Source organism: Entelurus aequoreus, linkage group LG07 (genome assembly GCF_033978785.1).
Source record: "Entelurus aequoreus isolate RoL-2023_Sb linkage group LG07, RoL_Eaeq_v1.1, whole genome shotgun sequence".
Classification (NCBI taxonomy): domain Eukaryota; kingdom Metazoa; phylum Chordata; class Actinopteri; order Syngnathiformes; family Syngnathidae; genus Entelurus; species Entelurus aequoreus.
In genome coordinates this window covers 13,572,090-13,598,826 of record NC_084737.1, presented here as the reverse complement: position 1 = coordinate 13,598,826, position 26,737 = coordinate 13,572,090, and the positions used below count along the sequence as shown (strand labels likewise).

Sequence of the window (26,737 nt, the reverse complement as noted above, 5' to 3'; positions counted from 1 at the left end):
CAGCATCTTCCCTATCTGAATCGCTTCCACTGCCCTCTAATCCTTCACTCTCACTTTCCTCATCCACAAATCTTTCATCCTCGCTCAAATTAATGGGGAAATCGTCGCTTTCTCGGTCCGAATCGCTCTCGCTGCTGGTGGCCATGATTGTAAACAATGTGCAGATGTGTGGAGCTCCACAACCTGTGACGTCACGCTACTTCCGGTACAGGCAAGGCTTTTTTATCAGCGACCAAAAGTTGCGAACTATATCGTCAATGTTCTCTACTAAATCCTTTCAGAAAAATATGGCAATATCGCGAAATTATCAAGTATGACACATAGAATGGACCTGCTATCCCTGTTTAAATAAGAAAATTTCATTTCAGTAGGCCTTAAAGCTTTTTTATTTCACTTTTGTTATGTTTTTGTTTATTTCAATAGTATTTTTAGAATGTGCCGTGGGCCTTTAAAACATTAGCTGTGGGCCGCAAATGGCCTCCGGGGCACACTTTTGACACCCCTGCTATAGATAATAAAAAATTAAATCTGATAAATCTATGGATAAAAAGCACAGACTGGCGACGCATGCACGTTTATCATAACTCTCTCGCTCTTTCTGTCTCTGCTCCTCCCTCACAAATGTTGCTGCGTGCGCACACATTCACAATTTGTTTTGTTTTCAACCCCTTCTTAACCCTGGACATACATTGAAAATACATGCAACCCTAACTCAAAATGCCGGACATTTGAGGCATTTAAGAAACTCCGCCCTGACAGCTCCGCAAAAGAGGACGTATGGTCAGTCTAATATATACATATATACTAAAAAATTCAATGTTTGAGCACCTTCAACAATACAGCGATAATAATGATACCCAGGATCATTTTGGCCACAATAACCGTGGTATTATACACCCCTAGCATGGATCAATAGTATGAAGCAGGATCGGCATTGTGTTTGTATCAGTAGCAGCAAATAAGCGGTAGGGGTTGGCTATTGTTTACACCCACTCTGCTGTGCTGTGTAACACAGGGTCAAGAGGTTACACCTATGGAAACCCACATCCCAATAGCAGCAGCACGTGTCTCGCCGAGAACAAAATCCCACGGGGAGGCAGACGGTGGCTTTGTTTGTTTATGCGGCCGAGACTATAACAGACATGGGGGGTGGGGTTGCAACTATAGGAGCAAAATATAGGTATTTAATGTGTGTCACATCTTTACTTTTAATAATAACAATCATCATTATTATGCTACATCGTCTGTGATACTCCAATGTCGTCCTTTCAAGAGTGGACAGTCAAGAGTAATGGTTGTTATCACATAATCGTCTCCGTCGACAATACTAAACACTTTCCAGGATGTCGGTTCATTTCTGATTTGTTCATATTTTGAGATGGAAAATGATGAAAATAGAAATGATCTGTGCCAGGGTCAAAGTGTCCCCATCACATCATGTTGTTTATTCATAAAGTGTAAAGATACGTTGAGTGCTGCTGATAAGTCTTGACTAGGGTTGTTTAGATACTAGAGATGCCGATAAATGCTTTAAAATGTAATATCGGAAATTATGGGTATTGTTTTTTTTATTATCAGTATCGTTATATATACTGTGTATATATATATATATATATATATATATATATATATATATATATATATATATATATATATATTTTTTTTTTTTTTAATAAAATCAACATAAAAAACACAAGATACACTTACAATTAGTGCACCAACCCAAAAAACCTCCCTCTCCCATTCACACTCATTCACACAAAAGGGTTGTTTCTTTCTGTTATTAATATTCTGGTTCCTACATTATAAATCAATATATATCAATACAGTCTGCAAGGGATACAGTCCGTAAGCACACATGATTGTGAGTGCTGCTGGTCCACTAATAGTACTAACCTTTAACAGTTAATTTGACTCATTTTCATTGATTATTCTAGTTTCTATGTAACTGTTTTTATATTGTTTTACTTTCTTTTTTATTCAAGAAAATGTTTTTAATTTATTTATCTTATTTTATTAAAAAAAAAGAAAAAAGGACCTTATCTTCACCATACCTGGTTGTCCAAATTAGGCATAATAATGTGTTAATTCCACGACTGTATATATCGATATCGGTGTCGGTTGATATCGGTATCGGTAATTAAAGAGTTAGACAATATTGGAATATCGGATATCAGCAAAAAGCCATTATCGGACATTCCTACTAGATACCAATATTTTGGTACCGGTACCAAAATGTATTTTGATACTTTTCTAAATAAAGGGGACCACAAAAAATGGCATTATTGGCTTTATTTTAACAAAAAAACTTAGGGTACATTAAACATGTGTTTATTATTGCAACCAAAGAACAATTTTGTCCTTGAATAAAATAGTGAACACACTAGACAACTTGTCTTTTAGTAGTAAGTAAGCAAACAAAGGCTCCTATTTAGTCTGCTGACGTATGCAGTAACATATTGTGTCATTCCCCATTCTATTATTTTGTCAACATTATAAAGGACAAGCTGTAAAAAATGATTATTAATCTACTTGTTCATTTACTGTTAATATCTGTTTGTTTTCTGTTTTAACATGTTCTATCTACACTTCTTTTAAAATGTAATAATCACTTATTCTTCTGTTGTTTGGATACTTTACATTAGTTTTGGATACCACACATTTAGGTATCGATCCGATATCAAGTAGTTACAGGATCATACATTGGTCATAATTTAAGTTCTCATGTGTCCAGGGACGTATTTCCTGAGTTTATGAATGTAATAGGAATTTAAAAAAGGAAAAATATTTTGTGACGATAAAAATGTAGATGTAATCATAATAGTATATTGACTAGATACGCTCTTGCATTTGGTATCTTTACGGTGTAGATCCACCCTTGGCATTTGTTTACATTGTGACGCCGGTGAGCTATTGTATCCTCCTACGGTGTGTAGTGAAGCATGTTTAGTTATTCCTCGTCCTGCAGGGATGATACTTGTAAGAAACAAAAAAAAATTGTCGCCATGGAGGCGAGGATTAGTGATTTAGAAGTAGCTAAAACACAGCCGATTGCGGATGGACATTAGCCGCTAACTAGCTTGCCATGTCTTAAAAGCACCTCTTCATGTGGACATTTCAGTGTTATAACTACACCTTTATCGTTAGTTTTTAAGCCAAAATGCGTCCATTCTCCCTTTTCTGTCTGCTTGTAAGTACTCCGTGATTGTGCGCTGCCGAACATGCCTGTCTTCTCGTAAAACCAGCAATTTCACGACATGACGGCGACTTTGCCGTCATGCCTGTAAAAAAAAAAATATATATATATGGTGAACCGATACTTATCAAACAGAGTATAGTACCATTTTTGATTCATTAGTACCGCGATACTATACTAGTACCGGTATACTGTACAACCCTAGTCTTGACAAAGATATTTGTAACATCATGCATATTTTTTTTCTTGCCAAATGTAAAAAGAAGTAAACCAATGCAACCCATAAGTAGTCACTTGAATGTATTTAGAGCAGGCCTGGGCAATTATTTTGACTCGGAGGGCCAAATTTAGAGAAGAAAATGTGTCTGGGGGCCGGTATATTTGATTTTTAAGAACACTAATACAAAACCTCACAATAATGTCTGATCGAATGCTAAAAAACGTTATGACAGACCGCCTTAAAAAACGGAATGGAATTAAAAAATTTTTCACTGAATGAGACACCCAGAATGTATACAATATTAACTATGAAGGATAAAACACTGAATATTGACAACATATGAACGTCACACCCCCTCTCCATCCACATATTTTACAATCAAGCGAAACACAACAAAAATGCAACAAACAGCGAAATATGAACGTGAAGGGTAACAAATAAACCCACCTACAATTTGATATATGTGATATGTCACTGAGCTTTAGAATTTTCCTGTAAAAATCTCCTTCCACGTCTGTCCCTGACACCCACATTTTAGGCTGGCCGCTCTGGAAACACTCTGTGGAAACGCTCCCCACCCACGCTGCTTGGTGCCTCGTCTGAGCTGCTGTGACTTAAATTACCATAGTAACTAATTAGATTACCATAGTATATCATGCAAAAGCACAGATGCCAACCATTGAAATACTTTGTATAGTTCAAGAAAACATCACTGCACATCATAATGGCAGCTACAGTTTCCATCTTAAAGGCCTACTGAAACCCACTACTACTGACCACACAGTCTGATAGTTTATATATCAATGATGAAATCTTACCATTGCAACACATGCCAATACGGCCGGGTTAACTTATATTTTAATAAATGTTTTTATTGAATTTGACAGGTATTACACTATACAATAGAACAGTAATCACATTTTCCTTTTTTTCCCCCCACCCACTTCCAAGAACAGCAACCCAACACACACCCCATACACACACAACCCCCCCCCCCCCACCCCCCAGGTCCTACATAAGTTAAAGGTACAGTCACAAATGGAAAATAATTAGTACATCACTTTCTTCTCAACATAGGCAGATAATAAATATACACCCAGAATAAATGTAAATAAAAAAAAAATAAAAAAAAGGAAGCTGGTTTGTGAAAGGTGAACTTTTCATGTGTCCTATAGCGTCTTTAATTTAGCTATGTAGTCAACCACACCACCCCAAACAGAATAAAACTTCCCAGGTGCCCCCCTAAGATTAAACTTTATTTTCTCCAGATCTAAATAAATCATAAGGTCTTTAAGCCATAAGGAGGCTTTGGGGCAAAATGGTGACTTCCACTCCAGCAAAATTCTCCTACGTGCTAATAAGGATGCAAAGGCGATACTATCCTTAAATTTTCTCCTTATTTGGGGATCTGATACCGTCCCAAAAATAGCCATTTCTGCACATGGTGTCAGGTTTAAATCCAATGCCTTAGCAAGGTGTTTGAAAATAGTTGTCCAATAGTCCAGCAAATGGGGACAAGACCAAAACATGTGCGTCATGTTTGCAGGTGACATGTGACATCTGTTACAAGTATCCGAAATATTGGGGTATATTTTGGAGAGTTTGGAATTAGTAAAATAAATACGGTGGACAACCTTAAATTGTATTAAATTAAGCCTTGAACAGGATGTACTGTTGTTAATTCGGGTTAAGGCAGAATCCCAATCTCCATCATCTAAAGATCTGCCAAGCTCTTTTTCCCAATTCCCTCTGATTTTATCAAGAGACGTTTTACTAAACTGGGATATTAAGATGTAGATTTTGGAGATTAGGCCTTTCTGATTTGTGGGAATATCTAAAATTGAGTCAATTAGCGAATTAGGTGGAGTATTAGGGAAAAAGAGACTATTTAATTTAACGAAATTACGAACCTGAAAGTATCGAAATAGGTGAGATTTTGGTAGGTCAAATTTTATACACAGTTCACTGAAACTAGCGAAGACATCACCAATATATAAGTCCTTTAGCCTGCTAAGGTTTGACTGCTTCCATAGAGAAAACGCTACATCTGTGCTAGGAGGGAGGAAGAGGTGGTTATTATGAATGGGGCTGTGGTTGGATAAGCCCTGCAGGCCGAAAGTATTTCTAAATTGAGACCAGATTCTAAGGGTAGAAATGACAATTGGACTACAAGTAAATTGGGATGGTCGATAAGGTAATTTTGATGTAAGTAGATCCAAGAGAGAGGTAGAACAGGAACTAGCTTCAGATTTACACCAGATTAATTCAGGTTCTTGGATCCAGAGAGTCACTTTGTGTATGTTAGCTGCCCAATAGTAGTATTTTAGATTAGGGAGTGATAAACCACCTACGGACCTATGCCTTTGCAGGAACTCTCTTCTAATCCTGGGAGTCTTGCCTTTCCATATAAAGGATGAAATTAGTTTGTTTATTATGCAAAAAAAGGAATTGGGTAAAAAGATAGGCAAACATTGAAACAGATACAAAAATCGAGGAAGCACATTCATTTTGACGCAGTTTACCCTGCCAGCAATAGTTATGTGTAAATCTTTCCACCTATCCAAATCTAATTTAAGTTTGTCGATTAGAGGTGGAAAATTGTCCTTGTAGAGCGCTGGTAGCTTGCGACCAATATGTACACCTAAGTACTTGAAGCTGTTCCTAGACATCTTAAATGGGAAATATCCATCAGGGATCTCAAGGGCCAAATTATTCACAGGGAAGCATTCACTCTTAGCGAAATTCAATTTATAGCCAGAGAATGATCCAAAATTGTTTAGCAAATCAATAATCTTTGGAATGGTAGAGATTGGATCAGATATAAACAATAGTAAATCATCCGCGTATAGAGAATGTGTGTGTTCTAGACCGCATCTATGGATTCCTTTACTGATACCGGCCGATTTAAGAGCAATGGACAAGGGTTCGATTGCAGTAACAAATAACAATGGGCTTAGAGGGCACCCCTGCCGTGTACCTCTGCCAAGTGTGAAAAATTGGGATAACATCCCATTTGTGCTTACGGCAGCCCTAGGAGAAGAGTATAGAAGTGCTATCCAAGATATATATTTAGACCCAATGTTAAACCTCTTTAAGACCTCCAATAAATATCCCCACTCCACCCTGTCGAAAGCTTTCTCTGCATCCAAAGAGACCACCACCTCTGGCGTCTCCTCGGATGCTGGAGAAAAAATAATGTTAAGAAGGCTACGAATGTTGGAAAAAGAGTGCCGGTTTTTCATAAATCCAGTTTGGTCAGGTGATATGATGTTTGGTAAAATTGATTCAAGGCGAAGGGCCAGTGCTTTAGCTAAAATCTTATAATCAGCGTTTAAGAGAGAGATGGGACGGTAAGAACTACAGTCAGAATCAACTTTGCCCGGTTTTAGTAATAAAGTTATTGACGCTTCTGTGAGAGTTTGAGGCAAGGTACCCCGGTCCAGAGAGTCATTGTACATATTTAAAAGGAGAGGAGTCAGTTTATCTGAGAATTTTTTATAAAACTCTATAGGATAGCCATCTGGGCCAGGGGCCTTGCCGCTCTGCATTAGTTTAATTGAATTTACAATTTCCCGGATTACTAAAGGTTGATCCAAAGCGCTCTCTTGAGTAGTAGTTATGGATGGAAATTTCAAGTTATCCAGGAAACGCAACATGATTGTTTTATCAGCAGCACATTGTGAAGTATATAGTTCAGAGTAGAATGATTTGAAGGTGTCATTAATGACTGAAGGAATGACTGTAAGTTCATCTGTGAGGGTTCTGATTTGTCGAATTTGCCGAGATGCTGACTGGCTTTTAATTTGGCGTGATAGATGGCGCCCTGCCTTCTCACCGTGCTCGTACAGGAAGCCACGCGATCGTAAGAGTAATTTTTCAGTTTCTTGTGTTGACAATAAATTATAGTTCATTTGCAGATTTTGTCTATCTTTAACCAGATCAGGGTATGGAGATACTGATAGTTGTCTGTCCAATTCTGTTATACTTTCCATGAGCTGCTCCTGTTTTTGTCTTCTCAATTTGTTTTGTCTTGCTGAATAAGAAATAATCTCTCCCCGGACTACCACCTTTAATGTCTCCCAAAGTAAAGACGGGGATATGGGAGTAGAGTTGTTGGTGACAAGAAAATCATCTATCACTTTGGAAATTGTTTTGCAGAATCCGTCATCATTGAGTAGTGTGCAATTAAACCTCCATGGAGTCTGCGTTTTTTTAAAGAGTGTAAACGAAAGATCAAGTGACAATGGAGCATGGTCAGATATCACTATTGTTGAATATTCTACATTATCGACAGCCGGAAGGAGATTATCATCTATGAAAAAGTAGTCAATCCTTGAAAAAGTTTTATGGACCTGAGAATAAAAAGAAAATTGTTTTTTATCTGGGTAAAGAAAGCGCCACGGGTCCACACCTCCTATTTGACCCATGAGATTTGAAATTGTTTTGGCCATTTTTAATGGGGGGCCCTGCCTTGGACTAGATTTGTCTAGCAACGGGTCTATTGCACAGTTCAGGTCCCCCCCCAATATTAAACGATGAGAACTGAGGTCTGGCAAAAGTGAAAACACTTTCCTAATAAATGCTTCATCATCCCAATTGGGTGCATAAAGGTTGGCAAGGACAACAGACATATTATTAAGAGAACCCGAGACTATTACAAAACGACCTTGATGGTCAGTTATGACATTTGTTGGGCTAAACTGGATTCTTTTGTGTATTAAAATAGCTGTGCCCCTTGCTTTACTGCTAAAATTCGAGTGAAAAGATTGTCCAACCCATGAGGCCTTTAATCTATGGTGATCCTTAGTGGTCAGATGAGTCTCTTGTAGGAAAGCAATTTCAGTTTTAAGGTGTTTTAAATGGGAAAATACTCTACCTCTTTTAACTGGGCCATTGATCCCTTTAACGTTCCAAGAAACAAATCTCAAGCAAGATAACCCTTTTTTGTTTGTATTAGCCATAATCACATTTATAAAAAATATGGTGAGATGACACAATGCCTTGTAGAAGGAAGTGATATTAACATACAGATAGGACTAAAAGAAAAGACAAATTTGTAGGACCTAACACACAAAACCCCCCCAAAAAAACCCATAGCAACAAAGAACAAATATACACTCCTAAACCACCCTAAGCTTGTCCTAAGAACTAGAACTAGCAGCGGGACTCCATAAACTCTATTACTTCCGTATGACATTAATCTGTGAACTAATATCACCGAGCAGATAGGGCTCCTGTATCTGCTAATGTGTCTATAATGTACAGTAGATGACACTTAAATAGGAATAAGCAACAAAAAAAAACAAAACAAAAAAAAAAAAAATTAATAAATAAAGACAAAAAAAAAAAAAGTTGCATTGCAGAAATTGACCAACAAATATAACCATACCTCAAATAAGTTGCACAACAGGATGATTAGTTGCCTGCAAGCCTAAATAAACAATGTCCGTTGTTTTTCTGACGCACCCGTTAATGTCCTCTTCAACGTAATTTTGGCCTGAAACGTCTTCCATACAAAGTCATCTTCCACTAACCTGTGGGAGCGACGCGTTCGTCGTAAAAGTCCTGGGCTTTTTGTGGAGACTCAAAGTACAAGTTTTCATTTCTGAAGGATACCTGGAGACGAGCGGGGTGCAGCAAGCGAAATTTAATACCTTTCAGGTAGAGCGCATTTTTGATGGGGTTGAAAGCAGCTCGTTTCTTGGCCAAAGTAGGGCTGATGTCCGGGTAAACTCTCAGCTCGGTGCCGCGGTAATCCAATTTATGTTGTCTGGCCCATCTGAGGACTTTTTCTTTCTCCTGGAAACGGAGGAATTTAACAATGAAAGTCCGCGGTTTTCCGGCGCCAGCATCCAATGGTCTGGGACCGAGGGAGCGGTGAGCTCTCTCTATCTCCGGTGGGCTGCTGAAGACATCAGGACCCGCTATCGCCATTAGCAAGTCAGACGCAAATTTGGTCGGATCTTGCTCCTTCTCGCTTCCCTCTGGGATGTTGATAATCCTCAAATTAGAGCGGCGAGACCGGTTTTCGAGGTCGTCCACTCGTTCCAGGAGCACCGTAGTTTGGGACTGCAGAGACTTCACAGCGGCTTCCATCTCGGTGAGTTTTTCAAAGTTTTCACCCACTGTAACTTCGGTTCTAGTCAGCCGGCTGTTAAATGACGTCACCTGTTGTCCTAATAAATCGACTGACTGCTTCAGGGACTCAGTCGACTGTTGAATCAAAAAAGCCATATCAGCCTTGAAGCTATCGCGCTGTTTATTGAGGAGAGCCTCGATGTCGTTCTTGGTCACTGGGTCAGATTGACCCTCGAATTCGGCTCTCTTGTCTTCCGACCCTGAAGCTGCTGCTGCGGCCGCCATGTTAGCTAGTTTAGCCGAGACGCTCGCTGCTCGAGTTATTGCTGTTGCCGATTTTGTCTTCGAGCTGCTCATCACGTCACAATAGCCACACTATCTCGCACAAAAAAGGGTGCATCAGCCAGGAAAAAATACCGTGAAGTAGTTAGACTTTTAAAGAGTAAATGAAAAGTTTGGTCGGAGCCCTCCTCTCACACGTCTGCCCTCTACCTCATCCGGTCACCTCCGGGTTAACTTATAAAGTGCAATTTTAAATTTCCCGGCAAACTTCCGGCTGAAAACGTTTCGATATGATGACGTTTGCGCGTGACGTCAACGGTTGAAGCGGAAGTATTCGGAGCCCATTGAATTCAATACAAAAAGCTCTGTTTTCATCTCAAAATTCCACAGTATTCTGGACATCTGTGTTGGTGAATCTTTTGCAATTTGTTTAATGAACAATGGAGACTGCAACGAAAAAAGTTGTAGGTGGGATCTGTGTATTAGCGGCGGACTACAGCAACACAACCAGGAGGACTTTGAGATGGATAGCAGACGCGCAAGCCGCCGACCTCACCTTGAATTCCTCTGTCTCCGGGCCGCCGACCGCATCGGTGATCGGGTGAAGTCCTTCGTCGTACCGTCGATCGCTGGAACGCAGGTGAGCACGGGTCGTGATGAGCAGATGAGAGCTGGCGTAGGTGCAGAGCTAATGTTTTTAGCATAGCTCTGTCGAGATTCCGTAGCTAAGTTAGCTTCAATGGCGTCATTAGCAACAGCATTGCTAAGCTTCGTCAAGCTGGAAAGCATTAACCGTGTAGTTACATGTCCAGAGTTTGGTAGTATTGTTGATCTTCTGTCTATCCTTCCAGTCAGGGACTTACTTGTTTTGTTTCTATATGCAGTTAAGCCCGATGCTATCACGTTAGCTCAGTAGCTAAAGTGCTTCACCGATGTATTGTCGTGGAGATAAGTCACTGTGAATGTCCATTTTGCGTTCTCGACTCTTATTTTCAAGAGGATATAGTATCCGAGGTGGTTTAAAATACAAATCCGTGATCCACAATAGAAAAAGGAGAGAGTGTGGAATCCAATGAACCCTTGTACCTATGCTACGGTCAGAGCGAAAAAAGATACGTCCTGCACGGCACGCTAGTCCTTCATTTTCACGTTCCTCATCCACGAATCTTTCATCCTCGCTCAAATTAATGGGGTAATCGTCGCTTTCTCGGTCCGAATCTCTCTCGCTGCATTGAAAACAATAGGAAAATGTGAGCAGCCCTTCCTCCGGTGACGTCACGCTACTTCCGGTAGGGGCAAGGCTTTTTTTTTATCAGAGACCAAAAGTTGCGAACTTTATCGTCGTTGTTTTCTACTAAATCCTTTCAGCAAAAATATGGCAATATCGCGAAATGATCAAGTATGACACATAGAATGGATCTGCTATCCCCGTTTAAATAAAAAAAATTCATTTCAGTAGGCCTTTAAAGATCTAAAAAAAATATTTCGGAATGTCCGGCGGGCCAGATTGAAAAGCATGCGGCCCCCGGGCCTTAATTTGCCCAGGTCTGATTTAGAGGAACCTTTTTGGGTTAAGTAAGTGGAAAAAACATCCTCTTAAAATGTAAAAAGTGAAATAACTGTTCACCATCATCAAAGTCCTGCTAATTCTTGACGGAATCACAATTTGAAATCAATTTGTATCAATAAAAGTGCCAAACAAAAGCTGAATTAGTGGTGTGTCTTTGCTAGGGGTGTGACTGTGACGCGATGTCACGCAGTATTAAAATGTGACAATGTCTCTTTTTTTATTTTCTATTCTTTTCAATAGTCAGGAACTTTTCCTTCTGGCCCTGAGCAAGGGATTGAAATTGAACAATACGTGCTTTCCACATGACAAACCAACCGGCAACGAGTATATGTCCAAGCAGGCTAAAATATCAATCGTGGACGCCAAGACCCGGCCGGCACGGAAAAGTACACCGGGAACATTTGATTGCTTCCCCCAGAGCAGTCCGGAGATCAAAGAATACGATCAAATCAATGATACACTTGACAGAACACTTGAAAACCCTGCGGAGCTCTTCAAAAAAGAAAAATGTAATATATCGATACATCGAGTATATTCGATATATCGCCCAGCCCTAGTCAGTATGTCATTCACCATATGTCAGATATGTTTTCCTCATCTCTTTCTGTCCATGATGTCTCACCCACCCACCCACCAACGCACGCCAACACACACAAGTTGCATGTCAGCGTCCTCTTAGGGAAGTGAATGAGGGACACGTGTAAAAAGCTGAATGGGTCAGCGTGTTAAGAACATCCTGTAGTCCACTTTCATTTCTCCTGTTGATGCTGATGATGGACAATACAGCCTTGAATGCACGATTCATATTTTTGAGTGTCTGGAACACATACATCCGATGTACATTATTTCTTACGGGAAAATGTATTCCGCTTTTGTACAATTGGGTCTTTGTTAGAGATGTCCGATAATGGCTTTTTTGCCGATATTTCGATATTGTCCAACTCTTAGTTACCGATTCCGATATCAACCGATACCGATATATACAGTCATGGAATTTAACACATTATTATGCTTAATTTTGTTGTGATGCCCCGCTGGATGCATTAAACAATGTAACAAGGTTTTCCAAAATAAATCAACTCAAGTTATGGAAAAAAAATGCCAACATGGCACTGCCATATTTATTATTGAAGTCACAAAGTGCATTATTTTTTTTAAACATGCCTCCAAACAGCAGTTTGGAATTTGGGACATGCTTTTTGATTGATTGAGACTTTTATTAGTAGGTTGCACAGTGAAGTACATATTCTGTACAATTGACCACTAAATGGTAACACCCGAATAAGTTTTTCAACTTGTTTAAGTCGGGGTCCACTTAAATTGATTCATGATACAGATATATACTATCATATATACTATCATCATAATACAGTCATCACACAAGATAATCACATTGAATTATTTACATTATTTACAATCAGGGGTGTGGAGGGGGGGGGGGGGTAGGATATGGACAGCAAGTAGTGGACATAGAGAGAGAGAGAGAGAGAGATCAGAAGGCATAAGAAAAAGTATCTGCATTTGATTGTTTACATTTGATTATTAGCAATCCGGGGAAGGTGTTTTTAGGGTTGTAGCTGCCTGGAGGTGAACTTTTATTGCGGTTTTGAAGGAGGATAGAGATGCCCTTTCTTTTATACCTGTTGGGAGCGCATTCCACATTGCTCTCCCTGAGAGAGCATGAGGAGGTTAAGGTGGGCGGGGTTGAGGTGTGTGTGTGTTGGGGGGAGGAGGGGTGTATATTGTAGCGTCCCGGAAGAGTTAGTGCTGCAAGGGGCTCTGGGTATTTGTTCTGTTGTGTTACGGTGTGGATGTTCTCCCGAAATGTGTTTGTCATTCTTGTTTGGTGTGGGTTCACAGTGTGGCGCATATTTGTAACAGTGTTAAAGTTGTTTATACGGCCACCCTCAGTGTGACATGTATGGCTGTTGACCAAGTATGCCTGCATTCACTTGTGTGCGTGACAAGCCGTAGATATCATGTGATTGGGCCGGCACGCAAAGGCAGTGCCTTTAAGGTTTATTGGCGCTCTGTACTTCTCCCTACGTCCGTGTACACAGCGGCGTTTTAAAAAGTCATAAATTTAACATTTTGAAACCGATACCGATAATTCCTGATATTACATTTTAAAGCATTAATCGGCCGACAATATCGGCAGTCCGATATTATCGGCAGTCCGATATTATTGGACATCTCTAGTCTTTATCACACCCTTTTTTTTTGGAAGGGGTTACTCTTACTCACAAAAAGTGTGGTTCGACTATTTAAAATATATTTCAGAGCAAAGAGTGAGAACAAGCTTATTCCAGCGAGCGTTACTCAGATGGAAAGTTGTTATTTTACCAGCATCGTTCATTTTTATTCCCCGCAATCATCTCTTATCTGCCTTCTTTCACTTCATCTTTTTTGTGGTCTCGTCTGCTCAAAGTCAAAAGCCCCTAGTTTCCCCGAAAGGCAGCGGTTGCAAACCCACTCGATACTCCGTTGTTTCTCTCTTCTTTTTTTCGTAGCTCTTGCAAACCTTCCCTCTCTACCTGGCGGGGGGAAGTATGCCGCCGGGTGATGTTGGCGCGTAGCCGCGGGGCAAGTGTGCCCTCCTCGCGGCTTGCTGATGAAATATCCCTAAACTGGGAGCCTGCAAGGGCACTTTCTCTTTCAGTCACTCTTGAAAAGAAGAATTGGTACCACAACTCGCAATTGTTTTAAAATATAAGCCGTCTTTTTAGGCTATTTTTTTGCTTCAAGCTGCAAGTCAAAATTTGTGTTAGTGGCCAGCCATTAGCTAATAGCTAGCACCAGATACCGTACAAGTCCGCTCTCTCAGGTAAATTATGTATATTATTATTACTACCCCAAAAACAGTGAAAATGGCACCTTGTGTAATTCGTAAATAAAAACAGAATACAATGATTTGCAAATCCTTTTCAACTTATATTCAATTGAATAGACTGCAAAGACAAGATATTTATTGTTCAAACTGAGAAACTTAATTTTTGTTTGCAAATAATCATTAACTTGGAATTTAATGCAAAAAAGTTGGCACGGGGGCATTTTTGCTACTGTGTTACATGGCCTTTCCTTTTAACAACATTCAGTAAACGTTTGGGAACTGAGGAGACCAATTTTTAATGCTTTTCAGGTGGAATTCTTTCCCATTCTTGCTTGATGTACAGCTTAAGTTGTTCAACAGTCTCCGTTGTGGTATTTTAGGCTTCATAATGCACCACACATTTTCAATGGGAGACAGGTCTGGACTACAGGCAGGCCAGTCTAGTACCCGCACTCTTTTACTATGAAGCCACGCTGTTGTAACACGTGGCTTGGCTTTGTCTTGCTGAAATAAGCAGGGGTGTAAGGTGTTTTTCTTATTAAAAGCATGTTAAAATAGTAGTTAGGGCCCAGCACATTTTGAATATTGACTTGAGATACAAATATTTTGGGTTACATGCTTTATCACATAAACAAGTAAAGTAAGCCGAGGTAACTTTACTCTTCATGGATGAATGTACGTTTAAAAAAAGCTAGGGTTTTTTTTTCTACTTTCTCCAAATTATTATTAAAGACAATATTATGCTAGATCCACTATGGACTGGACTCTCACACTATTATGTTAGACCCACTATGGACCGGACTCTCACACTATTATGTTAGATCCACTATGGACCGGAGTCTCACAATATTATGCTAGATCCACTATGGATTGGACTCTCACAATATTATGTTAGATCCACTATGGACTGGACTCTCACAATAGATCCACTATGGACTGGACTCTCACACTATTATGTTAGATCCACTATGGACTGGACTATCACAATATTATGTTAGATCCACTATGGACTGGACTCTCACACTATTATGTTAGATCCACTATGGACTGCATACTATTATGTTAGATCCACTATGGACTGGACTCTCACACTATTATGTTAGATCCACTATGGACTGGACTCTCACACTATTATGTTAGATCCACTATGGACTGGACTCTCACACTATTATGTTAGATCCACTATGGACTGAACTCTCACAATATTATACTAGATCCACTATGTACTGGACTCTCACAATATTATGTTCGATCCACTATGGACTGGACTCTCACAATAGATCCACTATGGACTGGACTCTCACACTATTATGTTAGATCCACTATGGACTGGACTCTCACAATATTATGTTAGATCCACTATGGACTGGACTCTCACAATATTATGTTAGATCCACTATGGACTGGACTCTCACACTATTATGTTAGATCCACTATGGACTGGACTCTCACACTATTATGTTAGATCCACTATGGACTGAACTCTCACAATATTATACTAGATCCACTATGGACTGGACTCTCACAATATTATGTTAGATCCACTATGGACTGGACTCTCACAATATTATGCTAGATCCACTATGGACCGGACTCTCACACTATTACGTTAGATCCACTATGGACCGGACTCTCACAGTATTATGCTAGATCCACTATGGACTGGACTCTCACACTGTTATGCTAGAGCCACTATGGACTGGACTCTCACTATTATGTTAGATCCACTATGGACTGGATTCCCACTACTATGTTAGACCCACTATGGACTGGACTCCCACTACTATGTTAGATCCACTATGGACTGGAGTCTCACTGTATTATGTTAGATCCACTAAGAACTAGACTCTCACACTATTATGCTATATCCACTATGGACTGGACTCTCACACTATTATGGTAGATCCACTATGGACTGGACTCTCACTATTATGTTAGATCCACTATGGACTGGAGTCTCACTCTATTATGTTAGATCCACTAAGAACTAGACTCTCACACTATTATGCTAGATCCACTATGGACTGGACTCTCACACTATTATGCTAGATCCACTATGGACTGGACTCTCACTATTATGTTAGATCCACTATGGACTGGACTCTCACTATTATGTTAGATCCACTATGGACTGGACTCTCACTATTATGTTAGATCCACTATGGACCGGACTCTCACAATATTGTGCTAGATCCACTATGGACTGGACTCTCATACTATTATGTTAGATCCACTATGGACTGGACTCTCACAATATTATGCTAGATCCACTATGGACTGGACTCTCACACTATTATGCTAGATCCACTATGGACTGGACTCTCACTATTATGTTAGATCCACTATGGACTGGACTCTCACTATTATGTTAGATCCACTATGGATTGGACTCTTACTATGATGTTGGATCCACTATGGACTGGACTCTCACTATTATGTTAGATCCACTATGGACTGGACTCTCACACTATTATGTTAGATCCACTATGGACTGGACTCTCACTATTATTTTAGATCCACTATGGACCGGACTCTCACAATATTATGCTAGGTCCACTATGGACTGGACTCTCATACTATTATGCTAGGTCCACTATGGACTGGACTCTCACAATATTATGCTAGATCCACTCGACGTCCATTGCACCGGTCGCCAGGGGGGTGTCCCCACATCTGCGGTCCCCTCAAGGTTTCTCATTGTCATCCCATTGGGTTGAGTTTTTCCTTGCCCTGATGTGGGATCTGAGCCGAGGATGTCGTTGTGGCTTGTGCAGCCCTTTGAGACACTCGTGATTTCGGGCTATATAAGTAAACGATTGATTGATTGAATAAAGGAACTTGTATATTTTACAACTTATGTTTTTATATTTAGTAAATAACATCTCCAATTACTTAATTTGTGCTGAGCTAAATAAACACCTAGGGATGTAACGATGTGAAAATGTCATTAGTATTACGGTATTGTTGAATGTGCTCAAAAAGAACTCATACAGACTTACAACCAAGTTGTATTTAAAAAGTTAAATACAATAAACAAACAGCTAGTAGCCACACAATATGCTTTCTTGGCAGAATAAGTGCATTATATGATATTATTGTTCTGACTACATAAGAGCCATAAACATGTTTTGAGTGTTTAAATAGGTTTATATTTTATTGTTGTAATTTTTTAATGACAATAAAAACAACGTCTAGGCCTGTCACGTTCGGTTTATGTGGCGTCACTAGAGATAGGGGCTATTTACATTTGAATCGATACGATACCGGTACCAATATTTGTGAAACAATGAAACTTTAATGTTTCAATTTAACATGTTTATTTCTCTCGATCGGTTATTTTAGTATATCAAAGCAACACCCAACTGTTTGTATAGTTACACTGCACTCTAATTTAGTGTTGTTTTGATATGTCATCTTAGTGACATCATGCACAAACGTCCACTAATAGCTTTTTTTAAAATGTCTCTGACAATCTTGCACTTTCTGTTTTGAAATGACATGAATGTTCGTGCCACAGCTTAATAACTGTTTAATGAATACACTTTTGGTAAATTGACTTAGTTGTGATTTCCCTCTCTGCATGAAAGTTTAAAATGAGCTTATATTAATGCAGTATGAAGAAGAATGTTTTAATGTAGACACATAGAATCATCATACTGCTGTGATTATATGCATCAAGTGTTCATTCAAGGCTAAGGCAAAATATCGAGATATATATTGTGTATCGTGACATGGCCTAAAAATATCGAGATATTAACAAAAGGCCATATCGCCCAGCCCTACGTGTAAATACAGTTTAGTTTTGATCGGCGCGGCCTTGCATAAGTAAGAATGTGTTTGTGCTAGGGCTGCAACTAGCGATTAATTTGACAATCGATTCATCTGTCGATTATTACTTCGATTAATCGATCAATAATCGTATAAAAGAGACAAAACTACATTTCTATCCTTTCCAATATTGTATTGAAAAAAAACCCCAGCATACTGGAACCATACTTATTTTGATTATTGTTTCTCATGTTGCAGTTTATAAATAAAGGTTTATTAAAAAAGAAAAAAAAAAAATTCGCATAGCATAGATCCAGCGAATCGATGACTAAATTAATCGCCAACTATTTTTATAATCGATTTTAATCGATTTAATCGATTAGTTGTTGCAGCCCTAGTTTGTCCTTATTATCTAAAGGGAAACTAAACTAAAACAATTTAGTTAAAGTACCAATGATTGTCACACACACACTAGGTGTGGTGAAATTTGTCCTCTGCATTTGACCCATCCCCTTGATCACCCCCTGGGAGGTGATGGGAGCAGTGGGCAGCAGCGGTGCCGCGCCCGGGAATCATTTTTGGTGATTTAACCACCAATTCCAACCCTTGATGCTGAGTGCCAAGCAGGGAGATACTGGGTCCCATTTTTATAGTCTTTGGTATGACTCCGCCGGGGTTTTTAGGCTAACAAGTGTTGCTGTGAGTCATCAAAAGAAGCCTTTAATGAAGTAGATAGTATTGCCACAAACATGTTATGTTATGTTATGTTATGTGTTCACATTGAAGGTGCGCCGCAGAGCACACCTCGCTGTCATCAACATTGCCTGTCCTCTCGCTTTAAACGATCCCGCTGGATCTTATTTGAAAGTCTGCTGTGTCCGGGATGCTGCGATAGCGCCGTATTATCCGCCCCTGATGGGAGATAAATATGCTCGGCCAGAGCTGCGACCCGGGGAAAGTGGCGTAGTAAAAGGCCATATATCGCCAGATAATAGACAGACGGAGGAAAGAGCGGCGGTGCCATCGACCCTAATAACGCCGTTACTATCCGAGTGGGCGATTGCAGTGATTACTCACTAGAGACCCAGACGCCTCGGGGTGAGGGCACTGGCTTATTACCAATTAGGGAAGAATAATATCTTGGAAAAAATGTATTTCAGCCCTTCTGGCAGACATGAAGTGTTCAAGTCTTTATGTGATCTGGAAAAGCAGATGGCTGCTGCAGAAACGTGTAAAAACAAAAGATGGCCGTTCGCCCTGTTGTTGCACTCTGCTAACTGGTAAAAAAGATAGCATCTTAAATGGCTTACTTTTTTCACCTGTCACTCAAGTATTGAAAAAACAATTTCTTTCTTTCTTTCTTTCTTTCTTTCTTTCTTTCTTTCATAGTTCTTTTTATTGATTTCTCATTCACATTAACAACAAATTCAAACCCTCTTCATCCCCTACCCCTGCTGTCACTCAACACAAAAACAAAAAACAAAAATAAGAGTACAAAAGTACCCAGAGTAAAAGATAAAAAATAAAAATTTCAATACAAGGCACTTGAGACTAAGTACAAACCCCGTTTCCATATGAGTTGGGAAATTGTGTTAGATGTAAATATAAACTGAATACAATTATTTGCAAATCCTTTTCAACCCATATTCAATTGAATGCGCTACAAAGACAAGATATTTGATGTTCAAACTCATAAACTTTATTTTTTTAATGCAAATAATAATTAACTTAGAATTTCATGGCTGCAACATGTGCCAAAGTAGTTGGGAAAGGGCATGTTCACCACTGTGTTACATGGCCTTTCCTTTTAACAACATTCAGTAACTGTTTGGGAACTGAGGAGACACATTTTTGAAGCTTCTCAGGTGGAATTCTTTCCCATTCTTGCTTGATGTACAGCTTAAGTTGTTCAACAGTCCGGGGGTCTCCGTTGTGGTATTTTAGGCTTCATAATGCGCCACACATTTTCAAAGGGAGACAGGTCTGGACTACAGGCAGGCCAGTCTAGTACCCGCACTCTTTTACTATGAAGCCACGTTGATGTAACACGTGGCTTGGCATTGTCTTTGTGAAATAAGCAGGGGCGTCCATGGTAACGTTGCTTGGATGGCAGCATATGTTGCTCCAAAACCTGTATGTACCTTTCAGGATTAATGGTGCCTTCACAGATGTGTAAGTTACCCATGTCTTGGGCACTAATACACCCCCATACCATCACAGATGTTGGCTTTTCAACTTTGCGCCTATAACAATCCGGATGGTTCTTTTCCTCTTTGGTCCGGAGGACACGACGTCCACAGTTCCCAAAAACAATTTGAAATGTGGACTCGTCAGACCACAGAACACTTTTCCACTTTGCATCAGTCCATCTTAGATGAGCTCAGGCCCAGCGAAGCCGACGGCGTTCCTGGGTGTTGTTGATAAATGGTTTTCGCCTTGCATAGGAGAGTTTTAACTTGCACTTACAGATGTAGCGACCAACTGTAGTTACTGACAGTGGGTTTCTGAAGTGTTCCTGAGCCCATGTGGTGATATCCTTTACACACTGATGTCGCTTGGTGATGCAGTACAGCCTGAGGGATCGAAGGTCACAGGCTTAGCTGCTTACGTGCAGTGATTTCTCCAGATTCTCTGAACCCTTTGATGATATTACGGAGCGTAGATGGTGAAATCCCTAAATTCCTTGCAATAGCTGGTTGAGAAAGGTTTTTCTTAAACTGTTCAACAATTTGCTCACGCATTTGTTGACAAAGTGGTGACCCTCGCCCCATCCTTGTTTGTGAATGACTGAGCATTTCATGGAATCTACTTTTATACCCAATCATGGCACCCACCTGTTCCCAATTAGCCTGTTCACCTGTGGGATGTTCCAAATAAGTCTTTGATGAGCATTCCTCAACTTTATCAGTATTTATTGCCACCTTTCCCAACTTCTTTGTCACGTGTTGCTGGCATCAAATTCTAAAGTTAATGATTATTTGCACAAAAAAAAAATGTTTATCAGTTTGAACATCAAATATGTTGTCTTTGTAGCATATTCAACTGAATATGGGTTGAAAATGATTTGCAAATCATTGTATTCTGTTTATATTTGCATCCAACACAATTTCCCAACTCATATGGAAACAGGGTTGTAAAAGCTGTGTCAAGTGTTGAAGGTGGAAAGCAGTGATTTGATGCTACTGGGCTGAAAAGGCTCATTCCTTGCAGGTTAATGTTTTCTAAATTGACAGTATATTTTGAGCGAATTACTTACTACAGGATTAATGTTAAATGTCTTCACTGATAGAGGCAACGCTGCACCCATTAGGGCTGCTAAGGAAGCAGAACCACAAGAATGTGTTTCCAGCTTCACCCATGTAGGACTTTCCTGATGTAGGTGATAATATGTCCTGTATGCCCATTTCCCGGACACGTCTGTGAACAGTGGCTTCCAGCATGATCTGGCACCTGCCCACAGTGCCAAAACCACCAGTAACCACCTACTCAGTGGCCTAGTACCTACTCAGTGGCCTAGTGGTTAGAGTGTCCGCCCTGAGATCGGTAGGTTGTGAGTTGAAACCCCGGCCGAGTCATACCAAAGACTATAAAAATGGGACCCATTACCTCCCTGCTTGGCACTGAGCATCAAGGGTTGGAATTGGGGGTTAAATCACCAAAAATGATTCCCGGGCGCGGCACCGCTGCCGCCCACTGCTCCCCTCACCTCCCAGGAGGTTGAACAAGGGGATGGGTCAAATACAGAGGACATATTGCACCACAATAGTTGGTACTTTAAAACTTTAACTGGTGTACTGACCATGGCATTACTGTCCTCGATTGGCCTGCCAACTCCCCTGACCTGAACCCCATAGAGAATTTGTGGGGTATTGTGAAGAAGAAGCTGAAAGACACCAGACCCAATAATGCAAATGAGCTTTTGGTCACAATAACTTTAATATCGTTACATCCCTAGTCAATACCCCAACACGATATTATGGCTTTGTGACCCATTGTGTGCTTTTTATACAGATGTAACACAATTAGTTACAGAACAGTAATGGTTGTTTTAAAAGTATAAAATCTGCTTTATTATTGCTTTATTATTGCTAACAGTTATTAGAGGCAGAGATTCTACAAGGAAAAGAAAGACACAAAGAGAGCAACAATGGAGTCCTGGAAGTGTCCGCCCGATCCACACACTACATTGTCTCTGCGCTCAGAAGCAACCGTATTTTGGTAAACATGGCTGCTTCCTGTCTCCAGAAGTAACGATAATATTTCTTTGTAATTAACATAGAGGCGGTCTCGTGCCGTAGAATAGAGAGGCAAATCTCACCTTTGGGACCCATCAGCAGTCCTGCACTTCCTCCACCCCCATCCTTTATCTTCCATACGTCTTTCCCTCGCATCGATTTTTCTCCTCCCGCCGACTCACTCCATTTTTTACCGGCTATATTTCTGTCCCCTTTTTTCCCGTCACCTCCCGTCTGGACGGCGGCTTCTAAACGGAAAGCGGGTATCGATCAGTGGCCCGTGACAGTTTAGGTGTGGGAGATTGATCGCCATCAGGCCTCATTGCTAATTGACATTTGCCGTAAGTGTGTGTTGTGTTCGTGGGGTGTTGTTTACCGCAGTGTTTCCATCAGCGGTTGATGTATTATTGCATACTTGTTGACATTTTATCATACGCTGATGAGCAGCGAGAAGGGAGGGGACGGTGCCGTCTCGGACCACGTGACCATTTTAAACAAAGGACCTGAACACACACACACACATTCTGAAATTTGCTTACTGGTGCAATGCAATATATGCGGTATCAATTTGCAGGCCAAAGTCCAAAATGAATGTGGCTTCGTTGTGTGGCACTTTACTGACACACTTTACATCACCCCCCCAAAAGCCTCCTTTGCACCCCATCACCATGACAGACACCTTTGTCCCTCGTGGTGGGCGGTTCTCTGATGACACAAATGGGCTCATATGTATTCATATCCATTGTTACCATATGCAGTGTGTGTTTGTGTGTGTGTGTCTGTATGCGCTCATCTCTTTACCGTTATCGCCGATGTGTGTCTTTGTACTCGGCGTTAGGTGTCAGTCCTGAAATGACAATGACAGTTAGCAGATTTTATGACTGAGACGCCCGCAGCTTTAAAACAAAAACATCAGAGATGTCACGTCGGTGTGTGTGTGTTGGTATGCGAGGATGTGCGCACATTCTTTGTTTGTTGGTAGTATTTCATAGGCACCTCCAGATGACGTCAAAAAATGTTGTAACTCAATCTGTACACACACTACTTTCCATGGAAGATTTTTTGCATCATGTCTCATGAAAAAAGCACAGCAAAAAACTCGAATTGTAAAGTAAAGCTTGGTGTAATGTAACAGTAAAATGAGGGGGAAAAAGCTCCTCCCTCATGGACATGATAGCATCTCTAACCCGTTCATGGCTGGAAAAACGCGTGTATTAGGACTGGGCGATATATCGATTTTATCTATCAATACGAGTTTTTTGTTGCAGACGATTTTAAAAAATTTATAATTTTTCCCTTCTTGCTCCGACATACTTTTTGCTCCCAGAGCTTCCGTAGCTTCCGCCCTCACCCTTTCTTCCTTAGCGGAGATTGACACACACAGCAAAGAACAAGGCTAATGCGAACGAGAGCAAGACCTTTGTTCCAAAGAAAAGAAAAGTGTTGTCAGTAGTTTGGTTTTGCGGCGACGTCACACCAAGAGGGGGCGGCATTTAGAGTCTGGCGATGGAAGGGCGCTCCAAGTACAGTTAGTTATCTACCCAGTACCCAAAAACTCATTGATATTATGAGAAATGAGGAGTAAAACATATAAAGAGAACTTGTTAGTGAAATGTCAGCCGTCTGGACGCTATAGGTCCTTTAATTGTGAAGTCTGGAGTTCTGCAGAAGAAGTACTGGACATGGTGCAGCGCTGGTATTTATATTCATGTGACATATTGTTCCGGCCAGTGAAAGGTAACGTAGTACTCTGGCACCTCAGGTCCTGAAAAGTGACTCTGCTATTAGCTTGTAGCTCCCAGTAGTGGTGCAGTGTAGCTGCTTTGTGGAGGACTACCTCCTGCTTTTTGCGTTCGTCTCTAAGCTTAGTGGTGAAATCAGGTCGCCACCCCACCCCCTGCTGCCATCCTCCATTTGTTTTTTGTTTTACCTTACTTGTACCCCGACGGGGCAGCGTTTCTGTTTTGCGGCATTTTGCTGCCTCCCTCTCCTCATGTTCGTACTTTTGCTTTCATATCTGTGATCAGATTATGCGCCATATCACCGGATTAGTGTGTCTGGTGGCGTTTTAAAAGACGTGAGGAGGATGGAGAAGGTTTGATGAGGCTTTCATGCAAATGCATGCAGCCTTCTCGTTAAAAGACGAGAGGACTAAATGATGATAAAGCGCTCGCCCCGCTTATCCCAGCCGGGCTTCATAGGCTTGGGGGTTTCTAAGCAATAGCAATGAGAGAGAGACCGCCGATAATAAAACAATTTGCGCAAAGTCAAAAGATGGCGATCTGCTCCTTAGGTCAGGCTTCTTTCATGTCTGGCGACGCTTTGCTTTGTAGCAACGATTTAATCATTTAAAAAGTCCCCTGATAATGTGGAACTTGATCAAAGTGGCTGCCAAGATGGTTATTTGACCTCACAATCTTTGTCTTGAGTGACAATGGAGCGATATCAAGCAGACAAGTTGGAGTAAGATGACTTCTACTCCTGAAGGGTGAAAATGTGTCACAACATTCACCCGTACCGGTTTGCCTGTGCTATTGCTTTTATGACAAATTCCTGGTTAAACCCCAAAATTCGACCCCTCTAAAGGCCTTTGTGGCCACATGCGTGGACAGCACCTTTTAGCTCTTGTTTCCAAAATTGTGTACACTACTGAATTTGGGGTCTTATATGCCGATATATGGACACTTATACTGCTATCTGGTGGTGTCAGAAGAGTATAACATATAATAGAATTTGGATAAAATAAAAAATAAAAAATAATTAGCATGTCACTACACATGAAGTACACGTTTGTGTACTTATGGACTAAGTACATCATATCAAAAGATGATTTTTAGTTTTTATTCTAATGAGGGTCCAATAAGCCCAAATAGCAAAGAGAAATTAAAAAAAAGCATGTAAGCAAACAGCTTGGGCATTAAGAGGTTAATGGGGCCCTGTTACGCAAAATTAACTTTTCTTACCTATTGGTATCTGCTGTTGTGTAGTTGGGCTCTGCATAAATCCTGGAAATTTAAGCTCAAAACTATGGAGGCATTGTGGAGATCTTTATTATTAAATAATATTGCGTTTCTTCACACTTCCGGGAAAAAATACGTTTGGAATTTGCCCATTTTGTGACGTTTTTGCGATTGGCGAATAATATTGCGTTTCTTCACACTTCCGGGAAAAAAGACATTTGAAATTTGCCCATTTTGTGACGTTTTTGCGATTGGCGACGTAACCGGATGATCGATATCAATCAATCGATGTTTATTTATATAGCCCTGGATCACAAGTGTCTCAAAGGGCTGCACAAGCCACAACGACATCCTCGGTTCAGATCCCATATCAGGGCAAGGAAAAATCAACCCAGTGGGATGACAATGAGAAACCTTGGAGAGGACCGCAGATGTGGGTGAAACCCCCCCTCTAGGGCAATGGATGTCGAGTGGGTCTAGCATAATATTGTGAAAGTCCAGTCCATAGTGGATTTAACATAATAGTGAGAGTCCAGTCCATAGTGGGGCCAGCAGGGGACCATCCCAAGCGGAGACAGGTCAGCAGCGCAGACGTCCCCAACCGATGCACAGGCGAGCGGTCCACCCCGGGTCCCGACTCTGGACAGCCAGCACTTCATCCATGGCCACCGAACTATTTGGAGAAAAAGATATACAAATAACTAAAAACTTGTTGAAAAATAAACAAGTGATTCAATTATAAATAAAGATTTCTACACATAGAAGTAATCATCAACTTAAAGTGCCCTCTTTGGGGATTGTAATAGAGATTCATCTGGATTCATGAACTTAATTCTAAACATTTCTTTACTAAAAGAAATCTTTAACATCAATATTTATGGAACATGTCCACAAAAAATCTAGCTGTCAACACTGAATATTGCATTGTTGCATTTCTTTTCACAGTTCTTTTTGACAGACATTTTAGTGAGGGTCAAACCATCATGGCATGGGGGAAACTCTGGGTTTATGGTAATGAATGGAATAGCCTACTTGATTTGATGTTCAGTTTATGAACTTACATTCATATTTTGTTGAAGTATTATTCAATAAATACATTTATGAAGGATTGTTGCTATTTTTAGAATATTAAAAAAAAATCTCACGTACCCCTTGGCATACCTTCAAGTACCCCCAGGGGTACACGTACCCCCATTTGAGAACCACTGGGCTAGAGTATACAAATTAGTTTTAAGAATGCTTCTACTGAGGTAGCATCTCTAACTGTTACACTACACACAGGAAAACACCCAAAAAATCAAAATAAGTCACGGCGTGAACAGGAAAACACCCAAAAAATCAAAATAAGTCACGGCGTGATGTGACAGGGTGTGACAGTACACCTACTTTGAGACAAGAGCTATATCGATGCATGCTTGGTTATGGTTTTAATTCATATCCAACAATTGCGAGAACAACTTTTTACTGTCAATATCGGCTGCTGAGTTTCATTTTTGGATGTTTTCTGCTGGTGGTGTGCCTCTGGATTTTTTTCAATGAAAAAAATGTGCCTTGGCTCAGAAAAGGTTGAAAAACACTGATCTAGGGGTCCCTGCACC

At 40.4% G+C, this 26,737-nt stretch overlaps 1 protein-coding gene across 3 annotated transcripts in view; it reads left to right on the top strand.

Moving 5' to 3' along the window:
• The window catches only part of bcl2l1 (BCL2 like 1), a 95,923-nt gene that overhangs the window by 19,254 nt on the left and 49,932 nt on the right, over window positions 1–26,737 (top strand). The gene's annotated exons all lie outside the window — the stretch shown is intronic.